The sequence below is a fragment of the Vanessa cardui genome, chromosome 14 (assembly GCF_905220365.1).
Source record: "Vanessa cardui chromosome 14, ilVanCard2.1, whole genome shotgun sequence".
Classification (NCBI taxonomy): domain Eukaryota; kingdom Metazoa; phylum Arthropoda; class Insecta; order Lepidoptera; family Nymphalidae; genus Vanessa; species Vanessa cardui.
The window spans coordinates 8588015-8614188 of NC_061136.1; the positions used below are offsets into that span (position 1 = coordinate 8588015).

At 32.8% G+C, this 26174-nt stretch overlaps 1 protein-coding gene across 2 annotated transcripts in view; it reads right to left on the reverse strand.

Annotated features, from left to right (window-relative positions):
* LOC124535454 (autophagy-related protein 16-1) overlaps positions 1-26174 on the reverse strand; it is a 127950-nt gene that overhangs the window by 24502 nt on the left and 77274 nt on the right. The window lies entirely within an intron of this gene.

Sequence of the window (26174 nt, forward strand, 5' to 3'; positions counted from 1 at the left end):
TTGAACATCAGATGAATAGTTAACCTTACCTAACCTGAATTAGGAACTTTTATTATGTAAGTACATACAATATAATTGGTCTGGCTTGGATTTAAACTTATGGTTTACTATTAAGATACTATTTCCATGTAAGTAAATATATGAATGTTTAATAAGTGATTTATTTAAAGACACTGAAACACGTTTGGTGTTTGTTTTTCTCTTTATGTATAAGTGGTAAGTTAATTAATTTCTACATGCATCGCTCTGCTATCGCAACGACGCTAATTAGCTCGTGACATTGAACAAACATCAATTCAGAGTATTTCACAGCTTTGAAAAATAAATGACAAAACTCAACTACATATAAACTGCGAAGAAAATATGATCAGATAAAAAAAATCATAAATTAGACGTACAAAAAGAAGAACGTTATCAGTTCTACTTTATAAAATTATGTGTAAATGTTTCCCGATATCTTAGGCGATATATTTTTTAAAATACATCCCATTAGACGCTTAAAAATATCAAGAACGACGATAATGATAATTCTTTATTGTTAATATATTCGAGATTAAAGACGAGTGGTTCTATCTAGGTAAGTTTGAAGGAGATAGGTATATATTTTATTAGTGCTTCTTTGGATTGCTACATTTCTGCATAACACGATACAATTATGAAAAGTTTCATAATGAGTAATACATGTACGCGTATATAACGAATATAACCAATTTAAATATGTTCTTGGTTGAATTGAAAAAAATGTATAACAAAAGCTGGACAGTGGCTGGGCGCCGGCTACTGCCAGACACCCGATAACAATTTACACGAAGTAACCGACTCTACAACGAACGATTATCGTCTCTTTACGGCTTCGTGATCCGCAACTAACCTTCTGTGCTATATTGACGTCTCACGAAAGGATCGACGCAAGCTCATTTGCATATAAACTATCGATTAATTATTCAATATACCGTTAAAGTGACGATGCGATAATATATCACGTAATATATAACAGGCCATAATATGAGGTCATAATGTTCTGTAATGTAACGACGTTGCCGTAATTATTGTTTGTGGATTTATGTTGTTTAATAAAGGTCAAGTATCATATATTTTCATTTGATGTTATACTAACTGTACCCAGGTAATTTTGTGTTATCCTGACTGTTTCATACTTAATTATGATATGTAAATCTCTAAAGTTGGTCAGATTTAACGAGCTGACTTGTACTCAGTCAAATAACCTAAATCAAAAATCTTCTTAAATAAATTTTCTTAATTTAGAATCTCGAAATATTTAGTAACCAATATGAATCGGCAACCAATTAAACCGTTGTGCTGTCTTAATGCGTTGCAAGTTATTTTTCACACGAATGTCGCGTCATCCTTCTATACTATTTGAGCTTTGAATTACAAAGTGTAAAAGTTAATATTTATCTTCATAAGACATTTAAAATTGGAAGGATATTTAACTACAACTTACAATAGTTTATGCAAACTAACACTTTGCATAAACTACTGTAAGTTGTAGTTGTATTTTTATTATTTATTATGAATTATCTTTATAAGATAGAATATTGTTGGCCGGACTTATAGACATTAAGGTGTGTTTTTTGTATTTTCTATAGTTTTGGCAGCTTTTGCTTCAAAAACCTGGTTTGACAATTATGACTTTAACTCAATCAGCGTACATCGTATTAAACTACTATGCCTAAACCGTGAGATATTAATCACATCATATATATTTTCTGTGAACACGGGCTAAGAAACAAACAAGATTTACTCATTATAAAATTAGAATGATAATATATAATAAATGACTTGTAACGAACTCAAAAATATAATTCATTTACACTTTGACCGGAGAATCGTTGCAATTTAAAATAATATCGATAGTACAAGACTGCAAAATTGAAAGAAATTTACAATAATATGAAACTAAGCCAATAGCTGTTTCAGCTATAGCAAATACAGCTACAGGTATCAAATATCAACAAACAATCAAAGATGTCGAGATACACTTGAACAAAGACCCACTAAGCCGTAAGCACATTTCGTAAAGTAAAACTCATGAATCCGCATTTCGCTCTTAATTACCTACAAAACGCCCCGTTATCACGCAGCTTTGTCGACAAGCCTCATTCCATTTGCGTATACAGTAACATAAACAAAGGCCACTTACGCGCAGAACTGCGAACATTGCTCTGCACTAGACTGTCTTACAAATATTGCATAAATTTTATAAAACCAATACAATAACTTTCCTAATTTAATTAATACGTTTCCGTGCCAATGACATTGCGGTTTTGTTTCATATAGATTGATGAATACATATAGAAAAAAATTTAATACAATATAATTAGTTCACAAAAAGTCTCGATTACAAAGTCACTTCATTGAAAAAGTAGAACACGCTTGATACGGGCTTATTTATGACGCTGGTTAAGCTGTCAATAAACCATTGGGTAGGTGAGAAATGATAATATGACCGGACGATAAAAACAATTTTACTGTTTCGGTATAAATAAAGTTTAAATAAACAACGGTAAAAAGCAGTAGCTAACGTAATAATATTGTAAAATGAAAAATAAAAATTATTTATCTCGCATAATTCTTATTGAAATACGTGTTGAAGTACGCGCAAAACTATGCGCGAATAGTGTCGCGTTTCCGTGAGCGGATAACGAATAGCGATAGCTTGCCCAAATCCGTTCCCGCGAATACATTACGCGAGGAGGAATTAATTAAGCTTAATTCGCAAGGCGCCATTACCAGCCAGCACTGTTTTCAGTGAACGGCCAACGGGACCTTATCATTGCTTTTAAAATTTATAGTATAACGGCTAATTAAGTGTACATTCATTTAGTTCGTTCATCGCGTCACGAGTTTGGGCGCTTTTATGTTGTTACGAGTTTACTAATGTATTTTATTGTTAGCGTATGTGTACATTTGTAAAATAAACAATCGGTCCCATTCAAATAACGTTTATCACATACATAAATGAATATATATTTATTTTAAGTGAATTATAATATATTTACTTATCACTCCATTCTGTCATACCAGTTTATTTAAATGTAAAAGTAAGCGTGGGTGCATTGGGTCTCGAGATTATCCCACGATCAAATAACACGGCGGCGTCAAAATATTTAAGTAAAACGGTTTAACATTGGTACTAAAAAGTAAGTCTTTATGGATTTTTAATTTCATTCATTACGGATTTGTAGGAATTACATTTAAATTACACACGATATACTTTATAATCAGATGCCTTAAATAATACGATTATTGTTGGTTTTGTCCTCCTGACCGACTTAAGCAACGGCTGCCGTCTCAAAGGCGTCTAGCTATTATAGTACGATAATGTGTGCGCACAAGGGCACTCACTACTCCTTCAGTATCAACGTCCAATAGGAAGGCAATATGATACGACCGGAGGAAGGTCAGCGAGCACTGAAGTGTAACACTAGATTTAAAAACAGAACTGTCACTCGGGGTTAGGTTAGGTGAGTTAGCTTTGAGCATGACCGCGTGGGAGGATACCACCCATTAGGTACTAAAAACAACTATGTTTATTAAGTATTTGTGCTGCAGGTGTAAGGCACATAACGTACCACTAATTTTGGGAACTAAATCCCAAAATTGGTGGTACAATGCCACGCGAAGCTTATGTCTATGGTCATATATATCATAAGTTATCGGCCGGTGAAATTCGAACCCGGAACCTCGAGAACAGTCAGTAAAACTTTATGCTTCTACTAAAACGGAGTGGTCTTCGCACAAACGCTGGTGGGTAATAGTGAGTGGTAATTTAAACCAATAAAACTCATGCAATAAAATTTTAATATAGACAAATTGCTTAAAGTGTTCAAATGCTTCCCCCTCAGGTGAATATCAGACATTCGCTACACTTATCTCTGGCCTATGAATTTGAATACTTGAGTGGCTGTTAGAATATATAAATAATGTACGTGCTTCTAGAGAAATAACTCATTCCTTATAAATCAGTTGATTTGAATTGCGTTGGCTCATTAACGATTCCAGCTGTGGTGCGTAGAGCAGAAATACACAACTTATTACTTTAGATGCACAATTAAAAGCATCCGCGAAACATCTACACAATTTTGTAGAAACTCGACAAGATTAAATTTGACCTACATTTTAACAATACAATAATCAATTAAAATCTGAATATTATTCACATATAAATATTCTTTATAACATAAACATACCGCATTTTCAGAGAAAAAAAAAATGTAGACGTATTTTAATTTCTTATCGCTTTGATCAATTTGAGTTGCTTTATTTTATAGGTGGTAAATATTTCCATTTCATTTTGTAATTTTAAATGAGGTCGAAATTGATTTTTGACTATAAAAGGAATTGCTTTTAAGAATTCGATAATACGTTTCTCGCTAAAAGCTAGCACCGTTTTAAAACGGCTTAACTTCCTAACAATTACAATGACTTCTGATAAAAATTGTTGTTCACATAATACGTTTTTTTTACAAGATGATTAGTATCTTAATTAGACTACCGGTCACGTATTTTAATTCTGTTCTGTATATTCCCTCATGCCGCTTATCGTAAAGCGTAAACAACGTTAGACGACCATTAAATCATATGTGTCCGCTACACGGGAATGACGCGGTGATTTAATCATTGCTTGCGGTGGGGGCGCTGCACTTTTAGACGCATGAGACTTTTTATTCGATATGCTGCTGAATCAACTACGGTTCCTTGCTTAATATTAATTATATTCGATATTATATGTGAAATATAATTAAAAAAAAAAAAGTTTATTCAAAAAAAATTTAATACTACTTATGTACGTAGGTGGTAAAGTATATATAATGAAAAGTTAATGAATTGTTTAATTTAATTTTTTTTAATAAAAGTAACAGCAATAGCATACTGGTTATAATTGTATCAGAATAAGTAGTCCGCATTTTTTATAAATAAATTTTTGAAAGAAACTTACTAAGGAACTTTATACCTTCTATAAAAAAGAATTGCTAACTGTTAAACTTTCAATCTTATGTTCAGAGAAAAATTCTTATAGCTGCAGAGAAATCAGAGTAAATATAATTAGGTTTTAATTTGGTATAACATAAAAACCACTTAACTGTTTACAGATTTGGCCTCTTGCCTCAATATTCGCCAATTAATTTAAATATGCATAATTTTAGCAGAGATAGACCTGATTTTTTAGGCGCTATGATAATATTTTTGTGTCAATAATTATGTTGTTTTACCGTCTATATTAATAACAACAAAATAATTCATTTAATTTTAATTTGCCTATTTATTATTAGCTTATTTCGGCCAACGGGTTCTAACCCGGGCAAGTGCCACTGACTTCATGTGCCTAATTTGTGTTTATAAATCATCGCGCGCTCGGTGGTGAAGCAAAACACTGTGATACCGGCTTAAGTCCGGTAGTGAGAATGTTGCATACATTATACGGACTTATCGTAAGATATACTTGGTGGATAGGTTTTTGTGCAAGCCCATTGGGTAGGATCCACCCGTTCCACATATATACTAACCAAAAGGCTATACTATACCTATACTAACCAAAATTGAGTCATCAACGAATCTCCCAAGGAGCTGCATTGGAAATGTAATGAATACTTAATATTTCTAACAATTCTAACGTCTAATGGCGGAGAGTCTTCTTACCATCAGATGGCCCAACTAATCGTTCACCTGTATTATACAAAACACCAAATAACCCTATTCCAATAATGCGTGTTGTTACCCAAAAGATAAAAGTGATGGATGAAAATTTTCAATAGTAATCTATTATTATTATAACAATTAAATATTCAGAAAATGTATAAACATATTATTAAATAAAGTAGTAAAACAAAATATACAAGATCATAAATTAGTAATAATCCGTTAAACCTACTTTAGAAATTATTTATTCGATGAAAGTTTTTAATTAGTAAAAATATTTTTGTCGGTATCTTCTGAGACACGAGGAGTGGAGGATATCAATATCATTATGGAAACCTAAAATCTATATTCAATATGTCACACATATCATTAAGTTTTAATTAATTACCTTATTTATAGTTAATTTTTTTACAACTATTAATTTTATCTTTTCAATCTCAGCTAGGAATCGAATCTCGTGGACGTTTTACGTACACTTTGAGCAGTAAAGTCGTCGGGATACTGCATGCGATCTGTACCTCGTGACAGAACATGGCTCGCATGTCGAGCTTTGTTACTAGAGGTCAATGGTGTTTCAAGAAAGGCAGATGTCACATCCTCCGGTACAATGTATCTATTCAAGTACTTCTATAAATCTTCATACGATATTAATCAAAGAGCCTCCCTATAGTTACCTACAGTTGTTTTTGTCTTGTCTTGCATAATTTTAGCATTTATAGTATAAAATGTTTTCAATTTATTTGTGAATACTCACACTTTATTTCATTCATATATAACATATACAAATCACATATCGATTCGTTAATTTCTCTTTTTCTTTCAATTCACCTGTATCCAGAGAAAGTTACAAAAGCTGACTTTCCAGACCCTAGGGTCATTCGACGTCGCTTTAAATTTACTTGTCCTATAGCCACGTCAATTACTTTTACTTTATCTAGACGGCAATTTATCCTTAATTATTGTTATTGGCCTATCAATAACGAATATAGATGTACATAGAATTATCATAATCATACTTTAAAACAATAGTTCAACTTTGAGAATCAGATTGACCTCCTTCTTATAGATCTTACGACAAATATTTAATATAGGTGGTGGATGTGTGAATTATTACAGTTTTTACATTGAATGGTATCTGAACAAGAAAATTAATGATCAAAAACACTTTCTGCATCGTAAATGCCTGCATGTCGAAGCTAATGACGACCGAACACAATGAAGCAAGAAGACATGGGAAGAGGATCTAAAAACAAACTAAACTATCTCACTTATTGCGGACATTCTCACACATCCGCTGATTAATCGCGTGATTGAGTCGCTTTAGACAATTCATCATTTTTAATACATGTTAATAGGTTAGCCCAACGTATTATAATGCAATATTCGTTGATAATTTTTCTCACATTATTTGTTTCATTAACACGAAACATAAACTAAATTTTAAATTGTTTTGCCTTATTTCTAACTGGTATACTTTTATATTAATAAATAAAGAAAACATAAACAATGATATTTTAAAAGGCAATACCAAATCTATGTTTTGAGTTTACAGTACAATACACCATTTCCGTATGATTTATCTATACAACTTAAATATAACTTACAGCAATATAATGAAGTTTATGCCTATTTCAAATCAGGTATCGCAATTGCTTATAAAAGTATTAATCTTTATAACGCTCTATCCAATATTATTGCGACTAATGACTTTATACAAATAGAGCATCCGTTACATTTCAATTATGTTTATATAACAAGGTGCTTTTATTCGCCGCGATTGATTGAATTAATTTTATTTATTAAAAATTATTAAATTATATTTTAAATAAATAATAATAAAATAGTCGACGGCGAAAGTTTAAACGGAAATGAGGTAACATAAAAATCGAAATAAGTTCTTAAGATAAAATCATCTGCTTTAATTTTAAAATTAAAGTATATCAGTGGGTCATACGTGAACTGACAATTTTAAATGTAATCTAAATAAGCAGATCGAAGTTGTAACAAAAAAATAAATGCTCGATTAATATTTAATTTAAGCTTTTTATGTGATTCTGGTTAAAGGCGTTAATAAGTGCAAAGTGATTTCAGAACCTGATCGGACACGATATGAAAAACAAAAAGTATTATGCGGTTACATTTTATATGTGACACTATAACTGCGGTTAATAAAGTACTCGGAAAAAACATTATCGTGAAAAAAATATTTTTAGCTTTCGTACATCTTTATTACTTTAATAAAACAATCTTAAAACATTATTTTATAGGTTTTTAATAAAATTACGTTTGAGGCTAAGCATAAATTTCTAAATTATATATTGCATTTTAAATTCTGCAGTTTTTAATTAATACTTTGGTGATAAGAGTTTGTAATCTTATTACTGGTTTGATTCACGCGAACGGAATGTTATGCGTGAGAGAAGGTTTCGTTCGAAAAAACGCCACATCACTGACAAAAGCCATTAAGCATTTCCGATTACACGTATTTAAATTGAAAACTGTTCATTCAATTACAATAACGAGGCGATACACGCGCCTACATATGTATAGTTGACAACCGATACCGTATCGTAATAAGCAATTTTCGCACGTTCATGTAAAGTTGCTCGGATAAATATAGAAGTACGCGTTACAACTAAATTTGACGGTCAAAAAATGATGTGACCGTGTTACAGATATGGCAGTAATGCTTCTATGGCGTGCCGACACCATCTCTAATGCGCTTATAATGGTGATACCGGGCGGGACCGTGTAGTGCTAAGTAATTGATAGAGCAACTTGCTATCGCCTAACGATTAAGCTCTAATGTAACAAATTATGTTTCTAAATAATAGCTTCATTATAATTTATGAGGATATTAATTTTCATTTAGGCATTGTACTTAAATAAGTGTAAACGATTTAGAGCTACGCAATTTATCCAGCCACAGATTGAAATAGTGTTTGTTTATTGTAACTGTATTTGTAATGGTAGAACTGAATTAAATATTTCGATTTAGACACACAAAATAGAATAGAGTCATTATGACGGACGAGAGTCCAGGGTCCGTGGCGAATGTAATTTGCTTTTATTGTGGTATGTAAAATGGTTTTAAGGTTATATGTTCGCGCTTTCAATGAACATATCCATAAAGTTGTAAAATGGTCATAACAAGCAGGAAACGTAGCTTGGTTCAGCGATGGTCAACCATAAAAACGGTGCTAACATAATTTCCACAAGCAACAGCTTCATTTTATAAATTGAAGCCGGCCTATAACAATAAACAATACGTAAAAATGCTTTCTATTTTAAATGGACGCACTAGTAAAAGTAAATTGTATGCATTATCATAATCACAATTACCTAGTAATCGGTAAAGATCAATGGTCAATGCAGACCTAAAAAAACGATAAGCTTCGATTGTTTGGTTAAGGTTTGCGCCGTCTTTTTTTTAATGGGCCATTCACTAAATTATACGTTTTCATCATAAGAAAGTTTTGAGTGGGATTCAAATCAATTTTTAAATCGTGTATTAGAGTGAAAGTGGATCCCTTTGTATATTTAGCGTGGAGCCTTAGAATAGGGAAACGATACGAACTTAATGTACTCTTTGTTTGTTCAAACAACGAGACTCGCAATGTATTTACCGTGTTGCAGAATTACGAGATCTTAAGAGCGGCTTAGATTGAGAGGTTTCATCGGCTCGGCAATGGCTGCCTTGTTATTGTAGAGCAAATATCGTTAAATCAGTATGGCTCTCGGGCGCAATCTGAAAAGCGTGAATGGCGTGAATATTACGTTTAGAAGTGGGCGCGAAGTACTATACTAGTGGTTTAGGTTACAGTGTGGGTAAAGTGTAACAAACAAAGGATCGTTCGGTTTATATGCCGTGGGAGACAATGCGAGTTCTGAACAACCAACGGACTTCAAGTGGGGTGAATGATTCCGAAATTCTGTATGAGTTCTGGTTATTGCCTCGTACTCAATACCGATGACTGTTACTCGCATTTCATTATTTGGAGCAATTATCATAATACATAATGTTAAAGTTTACATCAGAACTTCAAAGAGATTTAAGAAAAAACATCGTTACCGAAATAAACGTTTCTAAGTAATTTAAAATATTGTAATAAATTGCATAAAGTATATTGTTATATGAGTTTTACATTTATTTTTCATAATAAGTGCACCGTTAAGAAGTTAATAACCTAACAAAAGGCACTCATTAATTTTTTTTAGTAATTAAAATCTGAGTTCCAAAGCCTAAATATATGCGTTCAATTTTAAGAATAATATAAATCTGTCAAGACGTGTAATGAAAAGTAAAGTTTAGTGAGATGTAAAACGTATGATATCAATTTTTACATCCTTTTAAGGTGAATGAGGTTCAGAACTGTAACTTGATGAATGATACGTCGGATGTTTAATGCGGGCAGAGATTTTTAACATAAAAGCGTTATATTGCATGTTTTCACCGGACTCACATGTAAATTAACCCAAAATCGCACTCGATCTCGCAGAGCTTGTGGTCTAAGTTAAAACGAATATACTATCTTTGCTTTATTTATGACTCCCCTTATGATATTTTAATATCTTAAATATAAACTATGTCATCCAGTTTATGAGACTAAACCAGTTTATATTTTTGGAAGGTATTATTAATGAATACGTGTATAATATATAACTAATTAATTAATATATAATAATAAATTATTAAATAATAATATTTTTAAGAAGATTACGTCTCCAGAGAGTTCTATTCTGTGTTATTGTTATCGTGATCTTTGTAAATACTATTATTAAATAATTATTCTATTCCCAGCTGAATGTTATTAAAACAAACTTTAAAAAACAAGAACAGAAATTATGTTTAATTATACCCTAAAGAAAAAAGGGTATCATAAAGCTTACAATATGATAAATGTTATTTTAGCACGGTATGTTCAGGTGTTGTTTTTACGCAGACAATTAGTATCGAGAACGCTATAAGTTTCTTTCCTGTTAGGTAAGCGTTTGAAATTCTTAGTAAAGCGCGGAAGGCACACGCGCACCTCGCTATCGGCGCGAGGGCATCTGCCTCCGTACATCAAATTAACGGCGCGGAACCAGGAACGGCACGGCAGGGTAAACATACGCCAAATTTCACACCTATACCTCGTCTCGTCGCCTCGGCCAAGTCATTCACATCGCGAATATTTACTTACGATCGCTTACATACCATTTGACATGTACCCAGAGGATTCCTCGGAAGAAATCATAAAAAGATTACCTCTTTTAGAGAAGTTGTTCACATTAGCACTTTCCGTCAAATATTAAACTTAACATTTCATTTTAGCATATTCATTGTATTTGAGTCTGGGAGAAGGAATGAAAAATGAATAATGATCGCCTTTTGATACCTGTTGTTAGTTTAAGCATAAGCCTGAGTTAACTCAAGAAGGGAGCATAATTTTAACGATACCATCGTGGGAAGACATGCCTTAAAATGATACATAATTGTTTGAAAATATGAATAGCAACGGATTAACAAGATACGCTTAGATTTATTTAAAAAATTAATATGCAGTAATTTATCAGATCTTGACATATTATTGTTCGAGATAAAATTAATAGTGATTTAATGTATCTTAGCTATCTTAAGACTTTTTATAATTTATATAAATATTACGAACACGTTAAACAGTATAACAAATACATCTAGATTATAAGTAAAGAGTTACTCTCAATAAACAGTCACGATTCGAGGAAACCTGTAGAAACATTATTTGTCAAGAGACAAGAGTGAAACATGCGGGTGCTTAAGTACAATTTTAGTATTATGGCGACTATTATCCAATTATGTCTAATGCTTAATTTCAATACGACAGTATAGACTGAGTGTTCATAAAGATCAAAATAAAATGACGACTTTGACATCACAGAAGGCAACAGGTAAAATTATATATCCTGTCTATCTATGAATTAATTATACGTTGACGATTTATCGTAATAAATATATTGACAGTTAAACTGAGAATTGACCGATAAGAAAAGTTTGTTTATAATATAAATCTATTACTCGTATACTAATAGACGTCAAAGTCAAGGATCATGTCGGTAATTCATCACAGGTTTTTGTCGCGCAAAATGAATGGTCGCGCCCGCGTTTGGCTATCGTAACTGTATATTATGTGAGGTTCTTATAATGTGGTGAAATCATTGGAATATCCATGATACTTGTTATGTGTGTTGTAACTCAGTGTCTAATTATGTAAAGCTTGGTATTTTTTAATGTTATTTTACATGCGATACGGATTAATTTTGATGCGAAATCACGTAATGTATGCTGACTGAAGTCTATTTGGTTATGGACAAGAACATGAAAGGTTTACTGGGCATAATCTGCGAGCCCGGGTGGCCGACAACTTAAGAGCACTCCTACACTCGTGCATCCAATCATTCCTTCATTAATATACTGCATAAACTTCGTATAAACAATCTATTCGCCACTGATGTACATTTGGTATTGGAAATTCTGGGTGAAATACAAATGTTTTATTTTAAAAAAAACTCAATAAATATTAACTACTTTCAAATGCGATATGAATTTCGCATTGAAAGGAAATGAAAGCCACATGAACGTACTTTTTTTCAAATTATAAGGCTTAACTTAAAGAAAGTGAAAAATTAATATTTCTGCGTTTTCAGAACTTTGTATTGATCACGGTTGTAAGACCCATACGACAATAATATTTTTCATAATATACTGTGTATAAAAAAGTACATCGAAATTTTTTTCAAAACATGAACATTACTCATTTATTAAAAGCAGATTTTTAATTTTAAGCGAATATTGTAAATTTTACACTGCACCATAATTGTTGGTAAAATTTACTAAATAATTTTTGTACCGTTAGTACCGTTGGAGATAAGTGTTTCAGAATTGCGTTATTGCACCGCGGAGTTTAAGGCCACACAAGATTCTTATCATGTAGCAGTGATACGGAAGTGTGAGTGGGAGACAATGCGTGTGCGGTACATCCGCGGAATATTTCATAGGCTGGTGTCCGTAATTAGAGGACGGGCGGGCAAGGCGACGCTATCGCGGCATCCGGCGCCGCGCTATCATGTGAGAGATCATCCGATCCCTCGCTTGCCGCTTGCACTTAGCCTAACACGCTTGCGATTGCAAATAATTAACATGAGCGCGTTCCTTTGACTTCTGGGGACGGCTTTATAATAATAATCTATCTCGTTACCATTTGATATTCGGTCTCCGCGCATAAGTTTATAGTTCGTATGCAACTCATGATTTATTGTGTTGTGATTGTGATATAATTTGAATAGATAAAACTTGTATTGATATGCGCATCAATATTTACATTTAGAATAGATAGTACCTACTATCAGTTTCCCAGCTTCTATCATGCTTTATATCTAACTGCATTTAAACCGGTCAATGGTGTCAAGGAAGTGAACAGGATATAGCTCTGCTGACAATTATAAAATAGCAAACATCACTTTTCCACGCAAGATAGAATACTTTGAAATTTTGCATAAAGTTAATTGGTTACAAAAATATGGCTTCACGTTAAATTGTAAAGTATTTAAATTTTATTGAATTCTTATAATTCAAATGACTTCTGCGTTAGTTAACTAATCAGGAAATTTATAATAAATTTAAAAAATCCGAAATATATTTTAAAATTAAATGTCATTATTTTTATATAATAATATATATATTTAATAACTGACGACGTAGTAGTGATTAAATAGGAAAAAACAGGCATAAATCATCTGCAATATATTTGATGTAATATATTATAAAAAATATATATAATCACATATCGTATAAATTCATAATAACAACAGAAATAAATTAATATATTACCGTTTTCTTTGGGAGTTATAAACCGCAATTAATTAATCGATTATGTTCGTATATATTAGTTTTATAATTAATGGCATCATAAGCTAGCGACACGAATAAAATTAAAGGAAGGTGATGAGAAGATAAAATAATTAATTTTTAATAAAGTCGTTTGATAAGAAAATATATATTTTAATATGATAACGTCAGCTCTTCATAATTTATTTGAAGTAAATTGTTAATGTAAAAGGTATCGGTTTCTCGAGCATGACCCTAAATTATAACATTGACGCCTCGATAATTTTCAAATATTTATGGAAGTCGTAAATTCTGAAATCGCAAATCGTGCCGAAACGGTTATTTCGCTTCAATAAATAGTGCTTGTACTATGTTAGCTTTAAAATAAAAATACTTCAGGTCAATGTGGCGTGGAGCTGTCCGAGTTATGTTGGAAAAGTATCAGAAATTCTCATTTATAATATAACCTTTTACAAATTATATTTGCTTTATTCTGTCATATAATCAATGTTTATAATAAGCTTGTTAGTAAATATATAGCGTATAAAGTTACAGTTATAACACAATGTTATTAAAATTATATTTATGCAAATAGTCGAGGCTATTTTTAATAATGATGTCTTTGGGTAGTGGATTAGTTAGAAGCGAGTGGTTAGTCATGCACGGCCGGTGGTCAGTATCAGAGCGGTGGTAACTGTTGATAATTAAGACCATTGGCTTAATGGTCGTTGACGGTAACGGCCTGTGTGCCGCTTCGATCCCCCGCTATGTCTAGCAGACGTACACTATTACGACGAAATAATATTATGCGTAATGACTAATACCAGCTGAAAGTATGTAAGAACGTACGAAGAATACTTTATTTTCTTGTATTAAATTGTCATGAGACAGGAAAGACGACAAGAGATCTATTAATTTTAATAAATAATACTTATATACTGAGGATACGATCGTTCTTCTATATCTCATAAGTATGTGCATAAATCCCGATAACTAAGCAAACGTATCGTGTGGAATTGTATTACAACTAAACGCACAAAGGAGTGACAGACAGTGAAAAATAAGTGAAGAGTACCTCCTAGGCTGTAATTCAAATACAAACTAAATATTTATGTGCTTCATCTCTTTTACTTTTGTGCTTCCATCTCGCATATGATAAATTCAATTTTACTAGCAAAGTATTCCTTCGCATATTATATTTTAACGTGTATGGACACAATCTCTTCATAATTCTTTGCGTATCGGATACAATCATGTTTTGTTGTCATTATAATAGTAAATTTATCAACCATGTTGCATTTCTTTGTATTTTTATCGGATGCGCCTTTCTTGCAATTTATATCTTTGGACGTGCATTAGCAGATGTGTGCGTTATTGTGTTTTTTATTTATATAAATACAACAATAGAAATGAAAATGTTATATACATAGATTTAAATTTATACGTGTACTCCGTTGAAATATTATCATTTTGCGATATAGTTTACAGTAAAAACGTGTCGGAGTACAGAGTTCATAAGTTACGTAGAAGGGCAAACGCCACAGCCACCGGCGCGGGCGCACGTTATCCACACGATTGTATTTCAGCTATGCACAGTTGAATTATCGCCGTAGTCTGTCGGGGCCTTTGCCTTCATTCACTTCCGCGACCGTCGCGTGTCCTCATCGATATGAGCATGACGCTAGCGGTCCTTTTGATAATGCTAATGTTTGCGAGATACGATGAAACGCATCTCGATATCAACCACATACAATGACCGCGCTGACTAAATGGACATCAAGCGACTACGGATTCCAATGGAATATTTACTTCTGCCTTAGATTGAAAGGTATTTGCGAAGATAGAGATTATAGAGCACGACATTAAATGTACGCCGTATCCAAGTTCAAGTTAAATTAAAAAGAGGTTATATATAATTATACTCAACTAGTTATAAATATAATTTATTTATTTGTATATAACAATAACAATAAAATATATGAAGAATCCTATTTTTTTAAAGATAATTAATATAAATGAATTTAAATATCGTTCAAAAAATTAAATTGATTTATTTTAAAAGATTTTGAGGTAACATTTCTACTAAACGGAGAGAATTGCTATTTATTGTGTGGGTGACACGGACGAAAAGATTAAAATAGCAAAGTACGAGAGGCAGGACTAAGAGTACTTTGTCTCTTTCCGCTTCCCTGCCTTTATTAATGTTAATTAACATCAGAAGAAATGCAAGCGTTTAAAGGCACTGAATGTGATATACGCGGTAAATTTATTGCAAGCATAGATCTAACTAATCGGTTCATTAAACAAAATGGAAAGCTTTCATTTTGCGGTCCTTCTAACATGGGTGTCTTCTATTTTAAACAAAGTGCCATTCTTTCGGATTGTCCCGATTTACATTCCAATAATTGAACACTAAGATATTACAAGAGAAAGAGGTCTGGTATTTTAATAAAAACAAAAATCAATAGAAAAGTAGAAAGTCCGAAGTTTTTTTCTTCATTAGTAAATTCTAGTAGTTTGCCTGTCGGTTGAAGATACAATACACACCGCGGCGGTAGTACGTGATCGACCGAGAAACCTACTCGATTTAATCACATTAATTGATACAACCGTTACGGCATAATGATGATGTATTGTGGAAATAATTTGATATTTTAAAGTGTTGTACTCATTGTGTATAAAAAACAAATCCGTGTACCGCAAGTCGATGGAGATTTGGGCACAGCTCATGTGCTTTTGCGGTATTCGAATCGATATTGCACTTCGCGGGCAATGCCGCCAACATGACTAATATAATTGGTCTCTTGTCTGTAATCTTCGACAAATTACTCATGAGAATAGTTTTTTGGACGAATTATACCGGTTTATATCAAGTCGAGCAGTCGTGAGCCGTGTTGCACTTAAGTTTTTGTTCGCACGGAGATTAAACACGTGGATCATAGAAATAGTATCGTCTCATTATATATCACTATGCAATCATTTGAATGGGTATATATTACATTCATTCAATATTAGACAAAAAAATTTAAAACGAAAATGTAATAATGATATTCGTAGATTTGTAGAGTTACTGAGTATTATTAGACCATTGTGTAAAAAATGCATATTGCATGCATATAAATGCATTAAAATAAATAAAAACTATACTCCAACTATTAATGGATTAGACAACAGCTAAGATTTGTCTCTTAGTAAATTGATATCGATAGGGCAATTTTTATGGCATTTCTCACGCGGCTTATTACAAAGAGCGAATATAACGGTACGAATAAACCAAATTCCAGCATGCACTGATCCAGGAGGTAATTAGGTACCGTGGTCACGATTACAAGCCGAAGTGAAAACATTAGACGTGTGAACCCATAATTTAATACAAATCTTTTGGAGCATTGAACTTAAGAGTAATTTAGTAAGTGGCAAGAAAATGATCTAAGCACTTCACTTACTAATTTCGTTACCGAATTGAGAGCAACGGTCATTGCTTATATTAATGATCGGGGTCGTAAGCAATTTTCACGAACCAATTGTTGTAAGAAATGCGGCCTTATACATTTCTCTTCCAATCCATTCATATGTATTACCATTTAACGAACTTACTTATCACTTGGATATTAATTGATTTACATACGACGATATATTATTATATATATCCATCCCATCGAAAATGTTTCAGATTTCAGTTCTGTAACAACTGTCTTTTACTAAGCAAAAGCATAAAATAACGAACTTCGTATTTCTAACTTTAAAAAGTAACAAACTTTCATACTAAGTTTCATGACCTATTTAAGCTTAGGTTGATTCTAGTTAGCTCATTTTGAACAAAATTAATAGTGTTGTCACGTAGAATTCGTAAGGAATGCTTCAGCAATATTTACTTATGTTAACTTAGGCTGTGTTTTTGTGTCCAGCAGTAATTCTTTTAACAGTAGATTTAGAAGTGCCTTAGTTTAATTAACTTTATCTTTGTGTATGTCCGACAGTGCGCCAAAATTGGAATTACTTGTTCCAATTCACCCACAAATGTACAATGCCTATTGATATACCTAAAATATTATAACAACAGTGAAATGAAAGGTCGAGCTACAGTTAGACGCGACGAGACTTGGGGCGGCTTCGGGGAAGGAGTGCCGACAAGCAACTATAGAAACTGGAAAATTTATTTATCTGGTATCGCGAGCATCGGCACCTAGGGGCAGGCGGCTAGTTAGAAATTGAGCGGGCGATGTGTTTGTCGATACGGGACACTGCTCACTTCCTAACATAAATTCGGTGTGCGGGAATCGGATATTATTATTCAATCGGACGATCGAAGTTCGCGCGGAGGCCATAAGTCACGGCGACGCGAGCGCCGGCGGGCGCCGTGAGCGGTGGCGCACGAGCGCGATGCCATCGCAAGCCGTACCGCTAGTCCGGCTGCTTTGAGCTACGTCAATTTATACATAATTCTACCCAGCCGTTTAATTTGACTAAGACTTATGGAGTTAATGTATTATACAAGAGTAATTATTATTATTTAAGATTAATGGTCCGATCATGTATAAAAAATGGTTTGGTCAATCATTTTACTAATCATAATAAGCATAACTCATTCCAGAATTGTTTTTTCCGGCAATTGAAAATATAATATTTATTTACTGCTACTATGAATACTAGAATAAGTATGATATAAAATATCAATTAATATTAATTATATTTTTTCACGTGGACGCTATTTTAAATGGATACGCGACTTTCTTTAAATGCAGCCGGTTTTACATAGTTGTTGCATCGGCTTACCGCCGCTTCCGCTACGCAAATTTACTTCTTGAACATTTTAAACGTAACCACGGTAAAGATCAAAGACAAGTTTTTATAACTTTTCCATGAATAAGCGCGTTTTTAGCTTTTAAAATAGCAATTTGTATGTCTAGTGTGTCTAACATAGAAATTAAATTTTATAAGTTATGTAAAAAATGTCAGTAAAGTTTTATTTCCATTACGTGCCAGCTCAATATTTGCTGCTGAAGAAGTGAACGCACTGTGGTCAAGCGTTAAACTGTACTGCGGCTGAGGACACAGAATGTTATACAAAAACTAACTTCCAAAGCGAATGCAACTACGAATACATCTGTCTAGCTCAAAGTATTTACATTTGCATTATTTTTAAATGATGTATAAAACCACATAAAATGCCTTAACATTGTTACCGTTGCTAAGTTTGTTGAACAACGTGAAGTTATAATCACATTAAGTGATTTTAAGCTTTTTTTATACCGGCCTAGTTTTTACGCACGAGGCTGGAACGATTTATCAGAATGAAAAAAAAAACCTATTTTATGATTTAAGTCTGCGTCACTATTTGTATTACATGCATAATTTAACCTTAAAACATTGAAGTAAATCAATTTAGGCTCCGAAACTCAACGGAAGGCTTCTCTGCGGTGCTTTCAAGTCTGCAAGTTGAACTCTGATTATTGTCAATGTCATAGTCATAGTCATAGTCATCAGCCCACTGCTGTCCACTGCTGAACATAGGCCTCCACCAGAGCGGCGTCCCTCATCCAGCTTCTACCGGCGATCTTTCGAATGTCAATGTATTTCGTCGTTTATCCACGATTCTGTGAAGCCTCATCGGCAAGACGCCAAGACACACAACCTGTGCTTTATTAGAAGCAAATGGTGAGTCGGTCACGCTTACGTAGCGTTTAAATGGCTAGTAAAGCTAACGTGGGTTCGGCGTCGGTGAGCACGGACAGAAAGACTTCATAGAAATGCTTATATAAGTGACGTGTAAAGCAATATGCGATAGGTATTTAAAGATTTTGTTACACGTTTATATAAATTGCATTCCTATTTTTTTTATAACAGTATAACGAGTTATTTAGAAATGTTTTTAAATTTATTTATGATAACATGAATTAAGGCTTGTAATCGGCAAATAATATAATTTTGATACAATTTAAAGTATTAATTTATTAATATTGCATATTAATTTAGTAATTAATATGCAATATTATCTTGGAAACAACATTCGTATCTGCATTATTTGTTATGTGAGGTTGTTTTTAATTTATACATTTTAATAGTTTCATTAAATTCTCGAATATCATAAAAAAACATGTTAATAGCCTCTTTCTAATAAAATATATATCCATTATACAAAAATGCCGTCTAATTTTACTGTTTTTTTTTAATCTAAATAAAATAGCGACTCTTTCCCAGGATACTTTCTAGAATAATTTGACTTCTCAAAGCACAAAAGAAATGCTATAAATCGAAGTTTATCCAATACTTTAAAAGGTCATGGGACATGCCACAGTCCATTGAGAGAAATAGCTCTTGAATAGCTTCTAATTGATGCTACAAGTGCATTGTGAGCAGTCATTATATATGTGCTGCTCATGAAATATTCATCGAGCTATTGTCTTTTTACGTACGATATTTCTATTTGTTAGTAATTACTGTTTGGAAAAGATAAATAAATTTTGAAACCTTACACAACATTTCTTCTAGATTACGATTATTTTAATCATAAATAAGTAGGTTTTCGTTAGCTTACTGCTATCATAATGTAATTACTTACAAAACTTTTAGTTTATTAGTTTAGTTTTTATTTCATCACACACAACACAATCATCACTTACTAGGTAGGACTTACAATTATAAAGGAATTTTGAGTTATAATTATTATTTACTATTACCATAAAACAGAACTGTACAGATGAAATAAAACAGAAGAGTCTTTTTTAATTCTTATTTTAAGAACTGAGTCAGATAGGTTGCTATGTTGCTTTAGTAGATTACATAGATATTCTAATATTTACATTATAATATGTTATCTATTTTCGCTTAATGATGTTATGTTTATCTTACATACATAATTCTCGCTAGCTCTGAAGTGGGATTAGTATGATAAAAATTAAATATTCCCATTGATCTATCTCTTAGGTGCGATAGAAGATGTTCGCTACGAACACACTCCATTAAAATATGGAACAGACGGGTTATAAGAAAAAAAAATGCTGTAAACTAATATCGTTCAATTTAACTCGTAGTTTAGACACCACACGGCAATACATTAAGTCGCAGCGTTACAACACCGGCCAGCGTCGGACCACGTCTCTCTACCTCCGGCCATCTGTTATTGCACTAAATTCCCGTTATCAACGTAAAATTAATATCCATCGCCGAATGATTTCTATCCGATACGTATATTAATAGTGAAAAATGATCAGTCAGTATAAGCCCGTTTATGATCCAAAGATTCCAATTTGTATGTAATTATAAGGTTACATCAGTTTATTTTTTTTTTCGGTGCGGTTATTATTATGTGCCAACAAGAGAGATTTATAGGGTTTTAAAGTACAGTTACCTCTAAACGTTTTAATTATATTGTAATAGAAAATGCTGGAAGTATTTGTCAATAGTTTTTTCGATACTCAAGTTTGCTTGGATATTGAATAAGTAAGAAAAATAAAAATATTGAAATCATTGAACTTCCAAAAGGAAAAGACTTCTAATTAAAAAAGTATGGTATAGCGAACGAGATAGTTTAACAGAAAATTGATTAGTTGGCAGGAGATAGCCGGAGTTTTATGGAGTGGAAGTAAATGCGACGAAACTGGTAGCGTGAGAAATCGCTGTGAGATGATACTGAAGCGTGCGTACCCAATTTCTGATGCAAATGTGCAACCATCTTCCAGCAGTGAGAACAGCGTCATCGCATTGGCGCATGTGCTACCTACTTTTGTTAACAGCATTGTTCGTAGAGTTCAATATCGCAAGCGTTAACCCTTGCGCGGTGTCTATTATGAGAGTTAATGGGACGGTAAATACACCTTTTACAGCTTTATTGGCAGCATTAGAAGAGGCTTAGACGTATCAGGCTTTTACGGAGCGTCACAACAATAGGGTTTAATAATGATAGCGGACCGCTCGTTAACATCACATAATTGTATGAAATAAAAAACTTGTGTCGATTTCATAATGATACGCGTCTAATAAGATTATTATTTTATATTATTTTTTAATTGAAATATAAATTAGTATTGGTAATAAATAGTTGTTTTACGTCACATTTTTATTACGTGACAACATTCTTCCAGCTTAAACATATGGCAGGATGTCAGATTGATCATGAATCATGATTATGTATAATTATTTTGTATTTGTTATTACTTCTAAACATTTTAAAATAATAATTGATTTTATGTCTGTAATATTTAATATCTTAAATCTCATAACAAAAGTATGTCACCTAGAAGGTTGCTAAAAATTTATTAGAACAAAAAAAATCGTGCTCGAATACGAATATCGAGTGACACGAGACGAGAGGGAAGTAGCCTAGTGCAGATTGAATTGGACAGGCGAGATGATATTGTTGGAATTACAAGCGTTTAATCGTGGAGAATGAGCGCGAGTCGCAGCGCGGGCTGGCTCCGCGCCGACAATAGCTGCGCTGTCATGCTGAACGTCGAATCCAAGCGCTCGATCACGACCGCGACATCGGAAATCAATAAATAATCGAATGATTTAGCCACCGCGCCGCGTGCGAACTTGATTAGACACGATAGTGCCTGATGCCTGCCGCATCTCCACCGAACTCTTGGACGTTACGCCCGCTGCAGGGCGATAGGTTATCATCGTTTCCTACTTATCACAAGTCTATTATTTTATGGCTAACGGCACGGCACATTTTTTTACGATATGCATCTTATGGAACCACGCATAGTCCAATTTACAGTAACTAGTTTGATTTGAAGGCAAAAACCTGTCCATATATATGTGTATGGGGCTATGACTAGACATTGCGGTAACTAATAAGAGCACAAATAGATGTAATCACACGTCTAAGTGGATTTATTCAAAAGCAGCTAGGAATTGAGGTTCAACAAAAATTAGCTAGTTATAACGGCTCATCTTGGACTGAAATTGTACGTTACAGCCTAGGAAAGAAACGATCTCGCGAAATTTTTATTGAAGCTTTTTTGCCGCGCCCGTCACTTCATAGTTCATTATAAACGGAGCTCGTGGAACTGTATGATACCTTATATTTTAGTGTTTCTATACAAAAGGTATTCTTGATAACGAATGCAGGGAATTTTCCACATATCAGAAAAGACTACCGAGTATGGAGAAATGTCAAAAGTTCAAGTGTAAAACGAGATATCTATGGAAGTGCACGAAAGCAAACAGTTTGTTTCAATGAGAGAAATGCGATTCCTGACATATTGATCTTTCAGGTCATAACGGTGTTTTTGTGTATTATATAAGATCGATATGTTGTGCAAATTATTTAAATTATTACATATATAAAAGATAATTACAGCATAGATATGAACTTGCCGTAATATAATTTTACTAACACTAAAAAATATTTTAAACTACAAAACATGCATCATTATTACTAAGACCTATATATTTATGTATACAATTACCCTATAAAATATACAGTAGCGACTCAGAATCATCTTTTTTATCATCACTTCAAAACTACCACAACATAACATTTTTTTCATCAACATTCCAATTCGATCGGAGAAAAAAATATAGGCCCCCTACATACGTGGTCAGTATAATTATCATTTACGAGGCTATCAATAAGCGTCGCGATTACATATGTGCCCTGTGTAATAGAGACCGCATGAGCATTTCCCAGTGTTTTCTCTGATGTACCTTCAATAATCTACTATTACCATGATTTATATAGGATCGATTATTGGTTAGCTCTGTTAATGACAGACGAGGCCTGCTGGTGTTGCATATGCCTGCACGGTATGGTAATAAATACATGTGCTAGCCGGGAGGAATGAAACTATGATGATAATATTAAGGTAGATTTACACTATTAAATTTTAATGTATATGCTCAATTTATTATACGTAAAATAAAGAGTTGGAAATGGATGTGTAAAAGATAAGAATATGTCAATGAGAGCATGCTAATTGAATTTGTATGTTCGATTTTTTTTCTTTCTAATATCCGTAATCATTTGTGATTGAGATGAATGCATAACGATTTACTTATTATTTTAATTTATAATCTGCCTCGTTTAATACAAATACCGGTGCGAGCGACTAAAAGTTGAGATTTTCGGTTAGGAAATTATCAGTAGCAGAACCTAGTCCCAGTTAACTATCGGATCTCTACTAACTAGTAGAGTTAGTAATAGAGGAACTGAGAGTGTACTTTTGCCATGCTAATATGTTCTCTGAATTGTTAGTTTAGTTAAGCTACATGAGTCATTTATTTTAAAAGAAGTCTTGAAATAATAAATCACAATAAATGTAAATTTCGTTATTAAAATTATTAACATACATTAATTTCTATAGATAGATATAGACAAAATTCACAAAGTGAACCAGAAGAAAATAGATAAGATTATCGGGTCAGTGATTGACGTGAATTTCTATTCGTTTAGCAGATGAGATAAATTCGTTGTTTGACTTGTTTTATTACGTTCGAAGCAATTATTTATCTTAAATAGATTTGGTTTGTAATTATTTTCACTGCTCATGGCAATTTATGATTTAGACTGACAAGCCATTCATCTAAATCAGCCTATTTAGTTGCTCACATTTTAAATCTATTTCTTGTGGTGCATAATTCAAATACGTTTAAAAAATAAACGCATTATTTTTAGGGCGATTAAAATTTGCTGGGCCAGTCTTTCCGTTTCTCGTCACGCACTTAAGCACGTTTTATATTATATTCATAACTTATTATTTGAAGACGTAGGTATAATGTAGAATAAAAAACCTTTTGACATTTAATTATAATGCTTCAATGGGTCGGAAGATGATCACGCACGAGAAATAAATAATTAGGAAACCGCTCTGTAATAAATTGGGATTGCAATCAGTTTTGAAATAAAGACATTTTGGAGGCGACTCGTAATAATACGAAATCGGTTAAAATTGCCTTGTTAGCGAGAACCTTTTAATAATTATGAGGAAAACGGAATGCTGTCAAGTATGCAGAACGGACTGTAATGAATCGCGAAGTATTCTTTTTAACTTAACCATAACTTAAATGAATATTTTTTTACTTTTTAATATTCAACCGCAATATATTTAGTTTCAGTTACGTTACATTGTAGAAATACTTGATCTGAATCTGAATGATATCTTAAAAGAAATGTTTAATTATGTACTTTAGTCGTTTTATTCAAGCAAAGCTATCAAAATTAATTCACTACCGAGCAATAGTTGAGTCGTAAATTGAGATAGATAATGTAGGATAGAATTTATCATATACTTAATGCCGGCTTACTGCGAATCAATTCATTTTTTTGCCGTTGGCCGATAAAAAAAACTTGTCCCGCAACACATAAAAGTGTACTTATTCAATACATTGTAATTTTAAACAGTTAACTCAATTATATACAATTTATTGTCATTAAGATTATGGTTTATTTGTGGACACATAAAAATTAGTGCAAAAAGTTGAGTATCAAATTGCTATATGTCTAGCGGTGTGTAACTTCGTAATTATCCAATTCAATGCTAGTTGAATGTATGTTATTTTCGAACGACCTGGCTGACAACAAATGTTACCTACTCTATATTGAGTAATGATATAGCCTTTAGTGTAACACTTTAGTAACTGACAGGCGTCAAAATAGACTACAATGTATACTGTTATCTAGGTAGGCTACAGATAATAATATATACAGAGTCGTTTGCCGGGGGAAGATTAAAAAAAGAAACAAGTAGATAAATTGAATAAATTCCAGCTCGAACGAACCACCTCGATATGCGCAGGCTCGAGGACTGCGTGGCTGCAGTACTTAATCAATGTACTCATTACCCAATTAGTACGTTCGGTTACTTATTTTAAAAACGATTTCTTCGTCTTTGAGCCGGATAATAAAACCTTTATGAGAGTTTTAATTATTTCAACATATTAAATAATTTAAATTTACGATATTATCAAGTAATATTAAAATCGATAAACCCTTAATGTGTCCAAATAAATTGATAATTTTTTCTTTATTAAGGATAAATTCTGTTATTATAACTGTATTTGATTTATAAACATGATTCTACTTTTGCTGTTGATTTTACTAGTTGAATAAAAAGTAACGGTTAATCGAACCATGCTTAACCTTATTTATAATTAAAAGAGTAGCCAATGTGTGTCAAAGTTTTGGCGAAGTTGTAAATTAAGCGGCGCCTTGTAGGCGCAGGGATCAAGTTTACGAGCGGCGCGATGATGAATTTTTATTGAACGCGAATTAACATTGCTATTTATAAAATAGAGTGATGTATTAAGGCTATTAAATAGCGCCATGTTAAAAATTGATATTAAATTTCAAACTGATGACATATAGATAATGAAATATTAAAAAATATGAGGATCGATTAAGTATAACGCCTTAAACAATAAAATGTTATATTTTTTTACATTATAAAGTACATGTGTATAATTGAAATCGTATAAAACTTTACAAGGTGGATTTTTCTAGTCATGTTTTCATTGGACACGAATAATAATTTTAAATGGGCTATTGAACGAAGGCTGTGCTATCGCATGCATCGGACGGGCGACGCATGCTGATGAGCACACTTCGTCAACGTGATTGATTGACAATCGGATGTTACACCTTCCAGTTCCGATATAAGTAAGTGTCTTGGCTATATTTTAAGCCGCTTTTTTATAATTCAATTAATTATGATTCATTTTA